The following is a 15,681-nucleotide window of genomic DNA, read 5'->3' on the forward strand; positions in this document are numbered from 1 at the left end:
AATTTCCTTAAGTGTTAAGGAAAGTAATACCTGGTATCTGTAAGGTGGTGCTTGATGGGATAAAGTGCTTTGATAAGCCCTTAATTATAAGGATTCTTATAATTTGTTGACTTCCCTTCCCAGCAATCGTGGGATGTTTCTACCACGACGCCTTCTCAGCACTGTCATTTGACATAATTCTGCTGATTTCATTAACTTTCACTGATTTTTTATTTTTTTTTCTTTTTGCAAGTCGATCACAACGATTGATTGACTGGGGAAATGGGTTTTATCATCCTTAGTCTCCAAATGGAATAGTTGTAGCAGCTGGATTAGGTTAATCCTGGCAGTATCCGCCTTTGGCTGATCACGGAGCCGCCCCCTGTGCGCCCCTGCAAATTAGGGGATTAAGAGAAGAGGTGCTTAAGCTTAGCCCTTGATTGACACGTGGTTATGCAAATTGTGATGGGAACCGTGAGATTCCTGCAACCTAGCTGGAATATTAGAGATGTCCTCAACGTGAGAGCGTAACAAAAGCAGCAACGCACAGCGAAAGCAAGGCCCGCTCACAGGAAATTCAGGATCTGGAGCCCGTTTTCAACTCCCAAAATCTTGGAACCTTGAGATCCGTGTGCCCCTGAGCAGCTGGAGGGAAAGGAGTGTGTTTTGAACAGGCAGGAGGCAGTAACTTGTGTGATGTATCCAAATGTTAGATAAGCTCTCTCATTTCCACAGAGACATGGGAGGTGAAAGACAGAACAAAACGACTCTGTCGTCTACCATGGGCTGCAAGGGAGACTTGGTGTGTGATTAAATAATGAATAAAATAGCATTGCAAATGATAATGTTATATTGTAAATAATTCTATTTGTTTACCCTGCTATGGCATTGAACTTCATCTCCCTTGGAGACTTCTCTGACTTTTGATGCTGTTTTGCTTTGCATATGCTTGGATTTATTTTTTTTTTCCCTTGCTTTCCACTGAACCTTCATAAAGGTTCAGGAACTGACAGGACTAAGTGAATAATTCACAGCAAATATTTTTTGGGTGAATTTAGCATCTTTATTTCTGTAAAAATAGCCCTACACACATTCTGTATGTTTTGCACTAATTTATTGTTACATCGGTTTTAAGTATGAATTCCCCTCAAGCCACCATCAATCCTCCTATTTTTTATGAATAGCATATAAAGTCTACTCTGGAAATAGCTGGGTTTAGAAATTAGTTTATTTGTGACTGGAGAAATGTGTATTGCTTTTGTTTCCTGCATGGATGGCTACGATATTGCTACTGGTACAAATATGTCCCAACATAATGTTTGGCAATGTAAATCTCAATTTTTAAGTTCATTTTTAAAATTCATATTTAAACTACTCAAGCTTGATCTCTCAAATGCTTTAGAAAGGGAACACGAGGCAATCAAAAGATATTTTCTATGTTTTCCTCTAGAGAAATCATATGGAGGAATATATTTTAAGGAACAAATAGTGCAGTTACTATTTGTATGATTTGCTTGACTTCTGCTTTGGAGAGCAGTGTATTTTTTTTTTTGGAGGTGACTCCTGCATAAAAATACAAAATTATTCTTTCTGTGGATGAAGGGTGCAGGCATGCGTATTGTGGTTGTAGATCCAGACTAATGTTTACCCTTGAATATTAATCCAAATATTGGAATTTAGTGTATGCAGTGGATGTTCAGTGACGCAATGCATTTTAGTGGGAGGTATCTCAGAAATCCCTTTTAACTTACTGGAGGTATCTCTGTATGTATCTGTGTGAATCTGAGAGATGAAAATCAGGTCAAAGTATCTGATCTACCTCCAGACAGTGCCACTGGTCAAACAGCAGCTGCTTCACTTCAACTCTCTGACAAACCAGGGGCAATGACGCCTGAATGAAGCTCCATGAGATCCATGGATGGGAAGTGCTGAAGTAAAAACATCGCAGTATAAAATCCAGAACATTTATCTCTGCTTAGAGACTCGTGGCATTCCTGGGCGTGTACTTGATTAAGTACCTCTGTCATAACTAAAACAGAGACATAAGGTTGTTTTTTTTTTTTTTTTTTTTTTAAATTTATTTTTAGGTGCCAGCAGAAAATGCATATCCTACCTGAGAAAGCCAGGAGTTTCCTAGTGTCATAAAAAAAGAAGGAAAAAAAAAAAAAAATCCTCAAGCAGCCATGAAGGATGATAATGAGACAAATTAAACCTCTCTTTTGTGCAGAGACAAAAGTTTGTCAGATATTTATGCTGACCCTTGCCTGGAAGTTCTGTGTTTGGAAGTTTTGAAGGTTTGGGGGAGAACTGAAGTAAATCAGTGAAGGTGGGTTTCGTTTCCTCATAGGAATTTTGGGCTGAGTAGACGCTACGACCTGAGCTGTTCTCAGACACATCTGATGGGGCTTTGAGCAGCCCCACCTAGGGAGAGGGGCCCATGGCAGGGGGTGGAATGAGGACATCTCCAAGGTCCCTTCCAACCCAAACCACTCCGGGGCTCTGCGGTTCTGTGAAGCTGTGTACTTCCTGCAGCTCAGACGCCGTTGGAATTCCTGGCTCCGAAGCCCTTCGCATGGCATCGCAGGCGGTGCTCTGTTTCCAAGCCCAGAAGGATGAGACTCGTGTAAGGAGCTGCTAATTTGCTCTGCTTTGAGTACACAAGCTGAAGCCTCCACACACACAGAAACCTCAATATCAGTGTCAAGATGTGAAGGCAGAAGTAGTTTTTCGTTCGTGTTCCGTTCCTGTACGAAACTTTTTGAGTAACAATTAAAGGAGGGCTCCGAGATGAGCTGAATAATGGTGAAACAAAGGCACCCACAGCGTGCTGCCTGCTCCCCTGTTGTCTCAGAGCAGCGTCTGCTGTAGCTGCTGGGTACTGTGGCAAGGAAATCTCCTCCTCATTTCCATTTCAAACCCTGCCTGCTCTGGGATGAGGATAATCAGTCCCTCACTGCAGTTGTGCACTGCAGCATCTTCGCCTCCTGCTCCCTCTCCCGGGGCTCGCTCCTTTGCCGGCCCAGCTGTTTGTGGCACTCTGCTTCCCAGCTGACTCCCGGGCGCTGGAGCTCCGCGGCTCTGCGGGAGCTCTCCAGCACACTCGCATTCACGGGCACTTACGTGGTTTTTCTGCTCACGCATCTGTGCTTAAGGAGTGGAAATTAATGCCACTTGCATGGAGATTTCTTTCAGCGATCATTTGCAAGCATCCCCAGTACTGTATCTCTTTGTTTGGATGAGGTTGCAGAGAAGGATTTGTACATCCATGCTCTTGGTGGATCATTGATGTCCTCTCTACGAGAGCTGAGAGCATTCCTAAAGCCCAGGGAATGAACCATACCAACAGCAAGCTCTTCAACCCAACTGATCGTCCTGTCGAATCTTTGGCAAGTATTTTTGCTAAAAGCAGGGAGGAATCTGTACTGGAATTGGAACTAAACCCCCATCTTTCACATCCCACTTGGCATCGGGATCACAAGACCACAACTGCGGCTTTATTCATTGTTATGTGAACCTGGCAGATCTTCTACCAAACTCTGCTCTCCAAAATCAGGCAAGAAGACATCAGAGAGGAAACTATTGGGGTCTAGAAATCAGAGACACCATAACTTAACACCAGAAAGATGCAGAGCCTGACATTTGACAAACATTTTTGCCAGGAGTTGTATTCCTCACACAGATGTGGTGGGTTGGAACAGACTGGGCTGACTGCAGGTTCAGTTCTCCTTTGGAGATCTGGTTCCTCTTGCCATCCTCACCCACACCCCAGGAAAGAAAGTGAATGAAAGAAACTCAGTGTTAGAAGGGCAGTTAGGGTACATCTCAATCACATAATCAATAGGACATTTGACAGCTTTATTCATCTTTTATCACCCACAAGTTAAGGGTAACAAAATGTCCACCAAAGAGCTCAGGGTTTGCATAGAAGAAGACCATTAAGCAGGAAGAGCTGTTATACCTCTGCAATAAATACGTGACACAGGAAAGCAGATAAGAGATTGGGGCCAGAAAAAGAGGTTTAGTCAAATGTGCCAGGTCACAGTGACAAAAGGTTAACAGCCTGTCACACGGCACATGCCCACAGCCACCGAGTTTTGCGACTATTAACACCTCCAACAAGGCTCCCTCGGCCATGAGCTACAATAACCACAGACACCTTAATGATCTTACATATGAAGGAATATGTAAAACAGCTTAAGTCTCATTCTCTGGCTATTACAAGCTTGATCTCCAAGAATTAGACAGAAACTTTAATCGCCGTCTCACTGCTGTGGTTTGCGAGCTCACGCGTGAATTTCTTCCTTGCCGGGGATTAATTTTGCTGTTCGGTGACGTCCCATTGAAAGAGTGGACAAGGAAGAGCAAGAAATATACATATCTGTGCACAGACTGTAATTCTCTTTCCTGAGCCCTGCCCAGCAGGCCAGGCACCTATTGACAGAGCCGGCTTAGGTCAGAGCTTGCCAGAGAAACACTTAACATCCATCTGCGAACAGCAAGGCGAGTTGGATCTACCGTGGCTATAAGCTGTCACTCCAAAGCATTTCAGCCTTCAAAGTCCTTTTTCAAGCATCAGGAGCAGACACCTTCCTGCACAGGGGAGACAGCAGCCAGGAAACGAACCTCTTGTGGGACAGCCAGGCAGAACCCCAAGGAAGAGAAGGCAGCAGGGCGATGCCACGTCCCGCTGGGCCCAGAACGCCTCTTGGTGTCAAGAGGGACCAGCCTCTGCTACCCCAGCTCTCGTGGATGTGCCCAGCCGCCGCCTGTTGCCCGGTCACGGCCGGGCAGGGACGCTGCTGCCCGGCCTGGCCGAGGGCTCGGCTGTCCCTCTGCCCACTGCAGCTGTCGGCTGAGCCCCCCCCGGCCGCGAAGCCGGGAGCGACGGGCGGCACGGCCCCAGCGCTGGAAGGGCTTCCCCGGCTGCCTGCCGCAGGAGGGACGGGCACACGGGCGAGCCGGCAGCCGGGCCGTGCTGACAGGGGCTGCCGGGGGCCGCTGTGGTTTGAGCGGGCGGGCAGCTGCTCGGAAGCCGCGTCCCCTGGCAGGGGGCGAGTGAAGGAACGAGAAGGAGCCCGGGGCTGCCGGAGGGGGGATCCCCGCCCGGCACCGCCCCCCGCCCGCGGCCCGGGGGGGCCCCGCTGGCCGCTATTGGGGGGATGCGCTAACGCGGGGGCTGCGGGGAACCGGCGCTACCGCCGCGGGCTCGGAGCCGCCTCCGCCCGCGCAGGCTCCGCGCCGGCAGCGCGCCGCAGCCAGCGAGGCACCGGGACGCGCATCCCTCCCGCCGCCACAGGAGGAGGAGGAGGATGAAGATGAGGATGAGCGGGGCGCTGCGGGGAGCGGCTCCGGCTGCAGGTAGGAGGAGGCGGCGGGGAATGGCGGGGGGGGGGAGCCGCCCGCGGCCGCCCCAGCGCCGCCCTGCGCGGAGCCGGTCCCGGCGCCCCGCGGAGCTCGGCGGAGTTGAGCGCAAAGTTTTTCCGCCGGGAGGGAGGCGCTGGCGCGGCGGAGCCGGAGAGGAGGCGGGGAGGGATGCTCGGGCAGCGCGGTGCCGCCTCGTCTGCCGGCCAGCCCTGCGCGGCCGGGACGTGCGAGCGGGGATGCGAGCGGAGGCTCGCCCGCAGGAGCCGGGGATTTAACACTTCCAGAGCCGGGCACGGGCAACTTAGAGCCGTAGTGAGCATCTCCGAGCCGTGCCGGGAATGAACGTGAGACACCGCTTGCTTTCTTATTCGTGTGTGTGTGTGTGTGTGTGAGAGAGAGAGAGAGAGAGACACTGGAGCAGGGTTTTCTCGCCATCCACCTCTGCGTGCCAGCCGGGAAGGGGCAACTTGAACCAGCTGTCCCCTCTTGGTTTAATATTTATAGCCCGGATAAATATTTTGTTGCCCTTCTGCTTTTTTCTTGACGCCTCGTTCTAGTGTAGATGATTAATCAGGGAGGTTAGTGGCCAATTAGGCATAACCTTGTAGAAAAATAATTATGTGAGGATATATGGGGTTTTACTCGTGATGTGATACAGAATACACCCAGATCTTGGTAGCTGCTTCCCCATGTGTGCAGATTCAGTGTGTTCTTGATTTTGAATGGAAATGAAAGTGTAATGACAAATACGTTACTTCCAGGGGAAGACGATTATTTTCCTCGCCAGTGAAACCTATAGCAGCTTCAAAGTAAAAACGTGCATGTCTGGAGATGTAGAAAAGGGTTCTCTTTTTCTAGTCAGTCACTAAATGTTTCTCTCCCTTTTAAATACGGTCTTTCTAGTGGTGCTGGTTGCTTTGAATGTTTGGTTTGCAGAATGAATTTCATTTCAGTGCCCTCGGAGTCTCGTGAGAAGAAGTGCACTGCTGTGTCTTCTGAGGCTGGTTGTTATAACTGGTCTTGTTAAATAATGCTATTATTAAATGATGGCAAATTGAAGCAAATGTGTTTTTCATTGCCCACAAGTTGTGGTTCTGAGCTAAATTTCTTTTTATGGCTGGAGAGGCTCTTGCACTGCAGTATTACAATACAGCCATATTAAAGAGGTCCTTGGAGCAAATAGCCCTCTAATGCTGCAGCTACCTTTTCAGTAGACTTCAGTAGTTCTGTGGGAAGTCATTATGTTGGATTTAAGGAATTTGGGCTGAATTGATTGTGCTTTTTAAATTGTGGTGTTAAACTGCTTGTAGACATTCATATGAGTGGTAAATCTAACCCCAAGATTTAAAGAAGCAAAGCTCCAAAGCCAAGGCGCTTTTTTTTTTATTATTTTTTTTTATTTTATTTTTCCAACAGGTTTTTCTGTATTTTTTTCCCTTTCTTCCTTCCTTCTCCCTTCAATTGGCAGAGAGGTCTCCAGCTTAAATTCCTTTCCTTAACCAAGCAGAGTGCAGTGGTAGATGATACCATCATTCTCTGTGTCTGGTTTAGTCTATCTCTGATGCTGCAAGGAATGAAGGCAAGTAAGACTAGAGCTAAAAGGGAAAGAAAATTCCTGAGGTTGATGATGCTGGCAAATTAATTAATGTTTGCTCTGAGGAACCCCACTAGGTTCTAGATGGTTTCTTTGGGATGTCATGCTGAAAGCACAGGTCAGCCCTCATCCTTCAGCGATTTCACACCAAATTCTCTGGTGCGTGCTTGGCAGGTGTGAAAAGCAGACTTGGAACTAAGCTTCTAATGTCAATATTTGGCGCTAAAAAATTAATTTTGAGCAGAAGACAAGCAGGTTGGTTACTTCTCTTTAACTACAGCTCTTCATTACTGGTTTTTGTTTGCTCTAGTAAACAAACACATAGCTCTTAAAATTGAATTAAGTGTATAAACTGCTTGAACCAGAGAGGGGAGACAGACTAATAAATAAAGAATTAAGCTATTGTGCCACTGACTGGCTGATTACAGCTTTGGTCTGATCACTCAAGAATGCTCCAAGCAAGCTCTCCATGCCCAGCACCCCTTTTTGTGGATTGGAGGATGGGAGTGCTGGGGGTGACTGTGGGGTGACGCCTGCTTGACTGACAGACACTTATTGCAGAGTGGCAATCTGCTCTGTAATTTTGCCTCTGTAATGATTTTCTCCGGAGAGCTGACAGAGAATCAAAATGTTTACAGTGAGGTTTTTGGAACGGTTCCTCAAGAAGGAGAGTGGAGGGTAAGGAAGTCCATTCATTTGTAGATCTCGCTAATTCCAAGCTTTTGTAGCTCCTGTAGTCATGCTAATTTTTACTGATTGTCGTGGCAGTGGCTGTTTCAGAGCACAGGAGTGCAAATGTTTCCACTCCACACAGGGTAATCTTAAAAAGAAATCAAAGTGGGAAGGAAGGAGTAGCTGAAAGAGATATCTTACTCCAGGCTGTTCATGAAGACAATGATGTTCAAGACATCCATGTTCAAGACAATGCATGCACACTTGTACACTTTTGAAATTCAGTTTCAGTGGGAAGACTAAACTTTGTGTCCTGTGTTTGCTGTAAATGCCATATAAACTTGACATTACTTATCATAAGGGTGCAAAGTTCTCCAGCTCAGGCCCATTTCTCCACTGGAGCAAATCCATGGGAACAGAGGCGTCTGTGGGGGAGGATGGGTGTCATTTCCCGTGTGGATATCAGCTATGTGCAAAAGGAGCTGAGCTGGAGCCAAGGCTGGTGCCCAGAATGGCAGTAGATGAAAAAGTGTCAGTGATTTCTGCTGATCAGCTCTCCCCTTATCAAACTCACGTGTGTGCTGCAGATCAGGAACGTGGTCTGTGCTTCTTTGACCATCTGATGCTGACCCCAAATCCCTTTGCAGATCCATCTGTGCTCATCAGGTGAGCCTCAGTCATGCTGGTGCCTGGTATTCACCCTCTGGTACCTTTAATTTCCTCACTCACTTCCATACCCTTCACCAGGAATGTTTGCTGCAGAAGTAGGATGCTGTTGGAGGTTTCCCATTGCCCTGTTCCATCCACACTTTTTCAAGGGAATTAAGCAGGATGTTGCAGCCAGCCCAGCGTGGAGCTGACAAATAGGGATCCCTTTACAGAGACCCCTCCTACAAGGGGAAAAGAAGGAGGGTTAGGATATTCAAGGGAAAATCCCAGAATGGGTGTATTCCCTGTGTCCCCTGTTTTTCTGACTGCAGCCTGCCTGCAATTGCTCTCTCATATTTTTAAGGATTTCCTTCTGCTTTTAGAGCTCTGAAGAAGGAATAAGTGGTTTATTTGTGGGTTTATGCTTAACCAGAGATGCAGGAGCGGGCTGGAAGTGAAAACAAGCCGATCTCAACTGCTGCTAAGAGCTCTTGGAAAGGGGAATGAGAAGTATTCTTTTGAGTAACCTGGATAGCAGGTGGAAATGACCCTGTACACAGTGTCTATAAAACAGCGTGCTGGATAAAATGGTCCCATTACAGGAAGTGCAGAGGGCAAAAAACCTAAGCAGTCTTGACAATCATTTTGGGATTGTTCTGCAAGAAAATCAAAGGCTTGTCAGTTTTTGCTTTTATGCACATAAATCACCTTTGCTCCTCTTGTTTCATAAAATGCACTGGGTCAGGACTTTCCAGTTTGCCTCTTCACTGTTGTGAGTATTTACAGTAGAATACACATAGCACACAATGGGAGATTCATATTTCACAGCACTTCCATTTTTCATCAGTATGCCAAGTTAAAGAACCTCCAACTTCCCTTTAAAATAGCATGAAGATTTGCAAGCCAGTTAAAAGGGATGAGAATACATTCTGATGTTCTTCTTTTATAACCACAGATTGATGCATTCAACAGCCAACTCCTTTGATTCTTCCAACATTTAAACATGAGTGACTTTGTGAAAAAAAAAAAAAAAAAACCAACAAAACCCACTCTATGAATATTTACTCTGTTTTAATGTAGCAGAGCCCTGCTGAAGTCAAAGCAAGTGCAGCTGATTCCGCAAGCTGAGGATATGGCCCAGCAAAGGACTTTCCTAACTGGCAGGAGGCTGATTTGGTGCCCATTCCTTGCAGGGCAATATTTTCGAAAAGAAAAGGAAAAAAATCTTACTAACATCAGAGGGATTTCTCATTTGTAAAGTTAAACGCTCCTCAGTGAGAGTTGAGGGGATTACTCCAGCTCAGAGAGTGTTTTCCCTGACTAATATATCCAAAATGTATGTTGGGATTGCCCAGCACTGATAATTCACACACCTCTGGAGTGGAATACAGCAGCCATTCCGGGCTGGAAACATTATACAGGAGGGGTTTAGGGAAGAGAAATGAAGAAAAACTAATCCAATTGAAACTGCAAGGGGAATTTAGGAAGCAGAATGCAATTATCCGAGTTGGATATTGGCCAGGACATGTTAGTTAACATTTTTGCTCTTGTGGGGGTTTTCATGGGATCTTTAATGACGATGAATGGTCAGGGCTCTATTTTACATCTCATTTGAAAGCCTGAGCTTTCACTTCTTTGTGAGGATGAAGTGAATGCTTTGCCTTCCTTCAAGATGAGTTGCTTTAGGTAATCTGCTCTGCTCTCACAGGGTCAGGGCTCTCTGGGCACACCTGCCTGGCAATTCCCCACTGGCCATGGGTTTTCTTCACCCTGAGCTGCTAAGTCAGAAGGAAATCCCCACACTCAGCATTGCACATCAAAGCCCAATTCCAGTTTGAAAGGTCTTCACCTGGAGAAGATTCCCTACAGTTCAACTGTCCATGGCACAGAATCACAGAATGGTTTGGGTTGGGTGGGACGTGAAAGATGAACTCATTCCAACCCCCTGCCATGCCATATTTCCCTCCTTCCCTAAGCACCAGGCTGCTGGGTTTCTTCTGTTTTTGGAGGACTAATCATCTGTCAATGGTAAATGTGATAAATCTTACTGAAATTGGCGTTCCAGGAGAAAGGAGTTGATGCATAAAATATTTTCTTCTCTGTAATCACAATTTTCCGTTTAGCTATCTGAACTTGAATCCCTTCCGAAACAAACAAGCAAACAGGCACTTCTGCTCTGTTAAAAAAAATCAGTGTCTGGTTACAAATGTGGTTTTATAGTAGTGCTTTTTGGTATTCAGGCAAGGAAAACAGTAGGATGGCAGTTTGCTTCTCGGGGGGAGAAGGGGCTTCCTCTTCTTTTGGAGGTTCAGGGATGGTGTGTTCAGTGTGATTCAGTCAAATATCGTTCTGGGAACTCGGGGATTGCCCTGGATCCACTAAATTACCTTTTAATCTGTTTATCAACATGCTTGCAGACTATCTTAGAGGTCATGAAGCAGTGGCAGATGCTGGGAGATAAAATTAGATATGCATCCAGACTTTGCTGTGTAATTTTGTTAACAAAAAGAGCAACGTAGTAGTAGATACAACGTAGTAGTAGATGCTTTTTCTCCCCTTTCTTTTTCTACTGTCCCGAGATTTTGTTTTCCTGCAAGATCCAATATAGGTAGGCTGTGCTTCTTACCCCCAAATGCCACTGATACTCATGTGCAACACAAATAATTAAAAGATAACAGGGTTATCTCCTCGTAGCAAAGATTTTTGCTGTTTATATAGGAACTTCCCCCAAAACTCTCATGGTAACATCAATGTCAATAATCTAAAATACTGCTTCAAAATCACTCAAAATATTCATAACGTATCACGTGATACATTTTGTATCCAAGGATTTTCTTTCTAAATTTTGTGTCTTTGTGGACAGTTTAGGCTGTTCTGTGGTTATGGAAGGATGGGTGAAACCAATATCTACATCCACTCTTCCTGAATGTCTGGTTAAAATTAAAGAACTGACCACTCTGACCTGCTGTGGCGCATTCCCTACAGAATTTGTGGGATTTCACAGGGATGAGTGCTGGGGAGAATCTCACCACTGTGTTACTGTCAGGCTTGCTTTAACTTACAGATGGATCTTAATTATGCTCATCTCCTCTCAGGGTGTGAATCAAAAGCCCAACTCTGAGCTTTTCCAGAATGTTCAGAGCATGTGGGATATAATGTTAAGGGTCAAAAGGAATCATCATCGTTGTCCAAAAGCCTCAGAGAAAACCACTTTTTCTCATCTTTTAAAATAATGATCCTTGATCCGAGGCTTCTTGGATGGGTGTGTAAGGCTGGGTTTTGTCCCTCGTAAATGAAGTGAATGTGCTTGGGAACTCTTCCAAGTAAATAAAAAGTGCCCATTCCATCTGCCTCTTGTAGCTTGACCCACAAAATCACAGCAAACATTTCCACTGCATGAAAGAATTTGATGAATATATTATGTTGGCCAGGTGTAAAGCTGTGATCTGTGACATTTCATGCCTCATGTGGGCATTGTGCTGTCATGTGGCACAGCGGGCTGCATTAAAAGAGTCTTTGGGGATAAAGAGAGACAATATGGACAGAAGCTGTTGTTAGGCAAAATAAATTATAGAGTAGCTCATCCAGTGTGAGAAGGATTGGGAGTGATGTAGTTTCAAACATTGGGGGTTTTTTTTCAGTAATTGTGCTGTTTGAATTGTGGCCTACTTTAATAGCGTTCTATCGTTTTTAATATTTCTTTATTCATTACATTTTATACACACTCAGGTGGTTTACTGCAAGCTGTGTGGAAATTACAATGAAGGTCAAGTGCTTTCTGTGAGGATAACTTATTACTGAAAATATTAACTGCTGTCATTACTGTTTTCCAACATGAAATTTTATTTGTCTGGTGAATGAAGGGATGATGTTTGGCTTGTGTTAAAGTGTGTGATTACTGTCAATAGACCAAAGTCCCTCCAGTCACAGTTTTGAGATGTGCATGATCGTAGAACAAGTCTCTCTTTAAATTGATTTATTTTCCCCTACACTCTTAAGCTGGTGCAGGCCCTTACCAGAAACATCTTTGAGATTAGGGCTGGTTTATATAGATTTAACTTTTAAAAGCCTTCAGTAAGCTGAGGCTAAACTGAGATTTGCAACTTTACCATTGAAATAACTACGCCTTCACTTGGCTTTGCAGCCCTTCAAATGAGCTTAAACTCATGCTTCAAATTATATTAGTTCAATATTTTTTATGTGCAAAAGTCTTTGGACCATTGGAGGTCTGTGTAGAGTTGGAGTAAAGCCTTAGTTAGGATTGAGAGCAGGTTCTCCATGGCCAGTGCTGGGGTCAGTTGAATCACATGTGCTCCATAATGGTTTTCCATAAAAAATACCTTCCAACAATTGCCCTGTGGATGTGTAATTGTGAATTTTTACTGGGAGTTTGGAAAAATAACATCAGGACATCACCTTCTCAAATCATAATCCCACTTTGGTAGAGCAAATATATTACTTTTCTCGGAGCCTTGGAAATCCAGGGGGAAAAAGAGAAGCCTTGCTGTCCTTACTACCGTATTTAGTGCATAATTTCTTACACATTATTGAAATAGAATCATTTTGTGTAAAGGTCAGCTGTCCACACTGTCTGAAGTGTTCCAGTTTTTATCATGCAGATTTGAGGTTCCTTTAGGAATCGAGTCTAAAGTGGGCAGAATGAGGACAGAAGAGTTGCAGTGAATATTCACCCTTTTGGCAGTGGCAGCAGATCGGGGATTGAAGCTTTTCCAGCTTTCTCACTGAATTATGAAAATTCTTTCCTGCTGGTTTGATGTGATGGACTTAGAGGTTTCCCTGGTCCAAGGCCAGGGACATCTCAATTTACAAGTCATGTGTATCTAATTTTCCTTCTGAGCTATGTAATTTGAATTTTCTGCAGTTGTGTCTTCTAAGTATAATCTGGAAGAAAAATGGAGAAGGTAAGTAAATGTCCTGCTGTTAAAGTTTCTGGACTGCTGTGCTGGGTTTGGGTTGGACGGGTAAGCTAGGAAGGCAAGAACTGTTTTATAGAAACAAAAATGAGAGGTTTTTAGCTGAATGTCTGTTTTCTGGGTGCAGCCGAGCCCAGCATAAGAGAGGAACAGGGAAAGGTTAGCCCAGGAAAGAGAGGAATTCTGATAAATCTTACTAAACCCCTCAGGAGAACTGAATAAGGAGTTGTCTTTTCCATTTAATGAAGTGAAGGTGTCACACAGTGTGAGCAGGCAGCAGACACAAGTAGGACACCTCACACAGGTGCTGTTCTGTAGGACAGCTCAGTGCCCTGGGATGCTGAGGGTGCTAAACCTACCACAGACCAAACAATCTCCTGGAGGAGTTTGTGGTGGAGCTGAGGACCCAGACTGGGGCTGACACTGCTCCTGGCATAGGTGTGCCAGGCTCTCAAATGCGATTATCTCAAGATGTGTGTGCTCTTGGTGCCTGCCAGGGAGCCAAGGCTGCTGCACATGGGGCCAGCTGGCCCTCTGCTCCCAGCCAGAAGGGATTTCTTACACTGAGGTGAAGAACTCAGCCAAGAGCCAGTGTGGAGCACTTCATCCCTCCCCTGCTGTCACCCGGGTTTCTCTTGAGTCAAAGATGTTTGAGTGTGGGACACAGCAGAAGTTGCTTCCAAGAGACGGGCAGCGGTGTTGGAGGGAAGGTGTTATCATCTAGCAAGGCACCCAGTCTTGCAGAGGTGTGGAAAACTGAAGGGATTGGTTGTGCAGGTGATTTATTTTGCTGTAGTTTTAAGCAGTTGAGTTTAAGGCCTGTTATTTCCCTTACTCAGTGATAGGTGCTCTACCCTTGGTGTTTGACAGTGTAATGATCTTTCTGCTGGAGCTGCCTGTTCTTATCCAATACTTGTGCTGGATATGCCTGTATCCATCTGTACCTGGCTCTAAAGGGACCCAACAGAATTTTAAATGTATATATTTAAAAAAAAAAAGTTTAGAAAGCATCAGATTCCATTTAGGTCACATTTGAAGCCTCGTTCCAAGCTCACAGCATGGAAACTCCATTTTTATTGGGAGGGGAGAACCTTGGGTAATTGCTTGACATGAGGAATTAGGGCTTAAGGAGAACACTAAATATCATGAGACCTGTGATAACATCTTAAGCACTGTATAAGCCACTGAGGGCTGTCAGATTGTAATTAGGTTTGATTATTATCAGCTTGAGCCAGATTTGCACAGGTTACTGAGACCATGTGCCCCATGGTCAATTCCATGAGCAACTCAGAACCCTTCCTTGATGAAGGTGAGATGGGCTGGCCCGACATTTTCTTCATTTCCTTTGCATTTTTGCCTCTTTCCTTCGCAGGTTTCTTTGCACAAGCTCAGGTTATCTCGTGCCCAGCGCAAGGCCACCAGGAATTCCGCCCCTGTGGAGAAGTGTTCTGGGCTGAACATCACTGTTGTTCCTGTAGGTTATGGTTTGCCCAATTCTTTCCAATTCTGGAGACTGAGGAAGTAGTTTGAATTCTAAATGGTTGTCTTTGAAACAGGTTGTTTTTCTGTGGAAATGCTTGTCTGTTTTGGTAACTTTTTGTAACCAAGTCTTGAAAAAATATATTAATCTTAATATTAAAGCAAGAATGTCACCTTATGCAGGGCCCTAGGGTACATTTCTTAGTGGTTGGACCTGGAATAGAGTTTATTAATAATTCCACTTATTACAGACTCTGTTGCCTTCAGATTACCATTTCAAGTGCAAGCACAAAGTGGAGATTGCACATGGCAACGTTTAAAAAGCAAAGTTCAGATGCTGTAATTGCGCAACAGAGTCACTTGGAATTATTTAATAAAAGAGGCATACAAAAAGGTTCCTCGCTCTAATTTCATTAATAATGTATTTTGCATTTGGCTTGGGGACATTTGGCTGGCAGCTTTTCTTTCAGGGTGCTGTGGAACAAAGCAGTAATCCACTCAGATTTCCTCGCTGGGGTCAGGCTGTACCTCGTGGCTGCTAAGAGTGGCAAGGAGATCCCAGATTTCAAAAATACAAACTAGGGAGTGGAACAGTGTTCTTCAGCTGTCAGCAAATAGCAGCAGAGATGGAAGAAATCATGATTTAGGAAGGAAAATGGCACGTCTATTGAAACTGGTTAATTTGATGTGTATCCTGATTTATTCTCCCTGTTTACTGAAGAAGCAGTTTGGACACACACACCCACCGCTGTGCCAAAGACCTTCACAGGAGCAGTTGATGCCACAGCAGCCTCTTGTGCCAGGGAGATTTCTCTTCTAGTTGCAAACATAATATTTTACCTTGCAGATGTCAATGCTGGCTCTCTGGTTCTGCTCACCTTTGCTTCCCCTGCAGCTCCCACACCTGATGGTGCTCCCAGCCCTGCACTTGCCTGGCTAACTCACTTTCTGCCTCGTTGACTTCCCAATGTCTGCTGAACACCGTTCCCAGACTCAGGACCAGCCCACCTT

The 15,681-nt window shown here is 45.1% G+C and overlaps 1 protein-coding gene across 3 annotated transcripts in view; it reads left to right on the forward strand.

The window, feature by feature from the left end:
- Positions 1-5,229: 5,229 nt before the first annotated feature.
- Positions 5,230-15,681, forward strand: part of DAB1 (DAB adaptor protein 1) — a 409,578-nt gene continuing 399,126 nt past the window's right edge. For 2 of the 3 annotated variants that reach the window (XM_058421723.1, XM_058421724.1), the window contains exon 1: positions 5,230-5,337. The gene's annotated coding sequence lies outside the window, so the exon portion shown is untranslated. Of the gene's footprint in view, positions 5,338-5,567; positions 5,688-15,681 lie in introns of those variants that run through there. The other variant, XM_040072732.2, reaches the window with a different exon arrangement.

Source organism: Hirundo rustica, chromosome 9, assembly GCF_015227805.2.
Source record: "Hirundo rustica isolate bHirRus1 chromosome 9, bHirRus1.pri.v3, whole genome shotgun sequence".
NCBI classification, from domain to species: domain Eukaryota; kingdom Metazoa; phylum Chordata; class Aves; order Passeriformes; family Hirundinidae; genus Hirundo; species Hirundo rustica.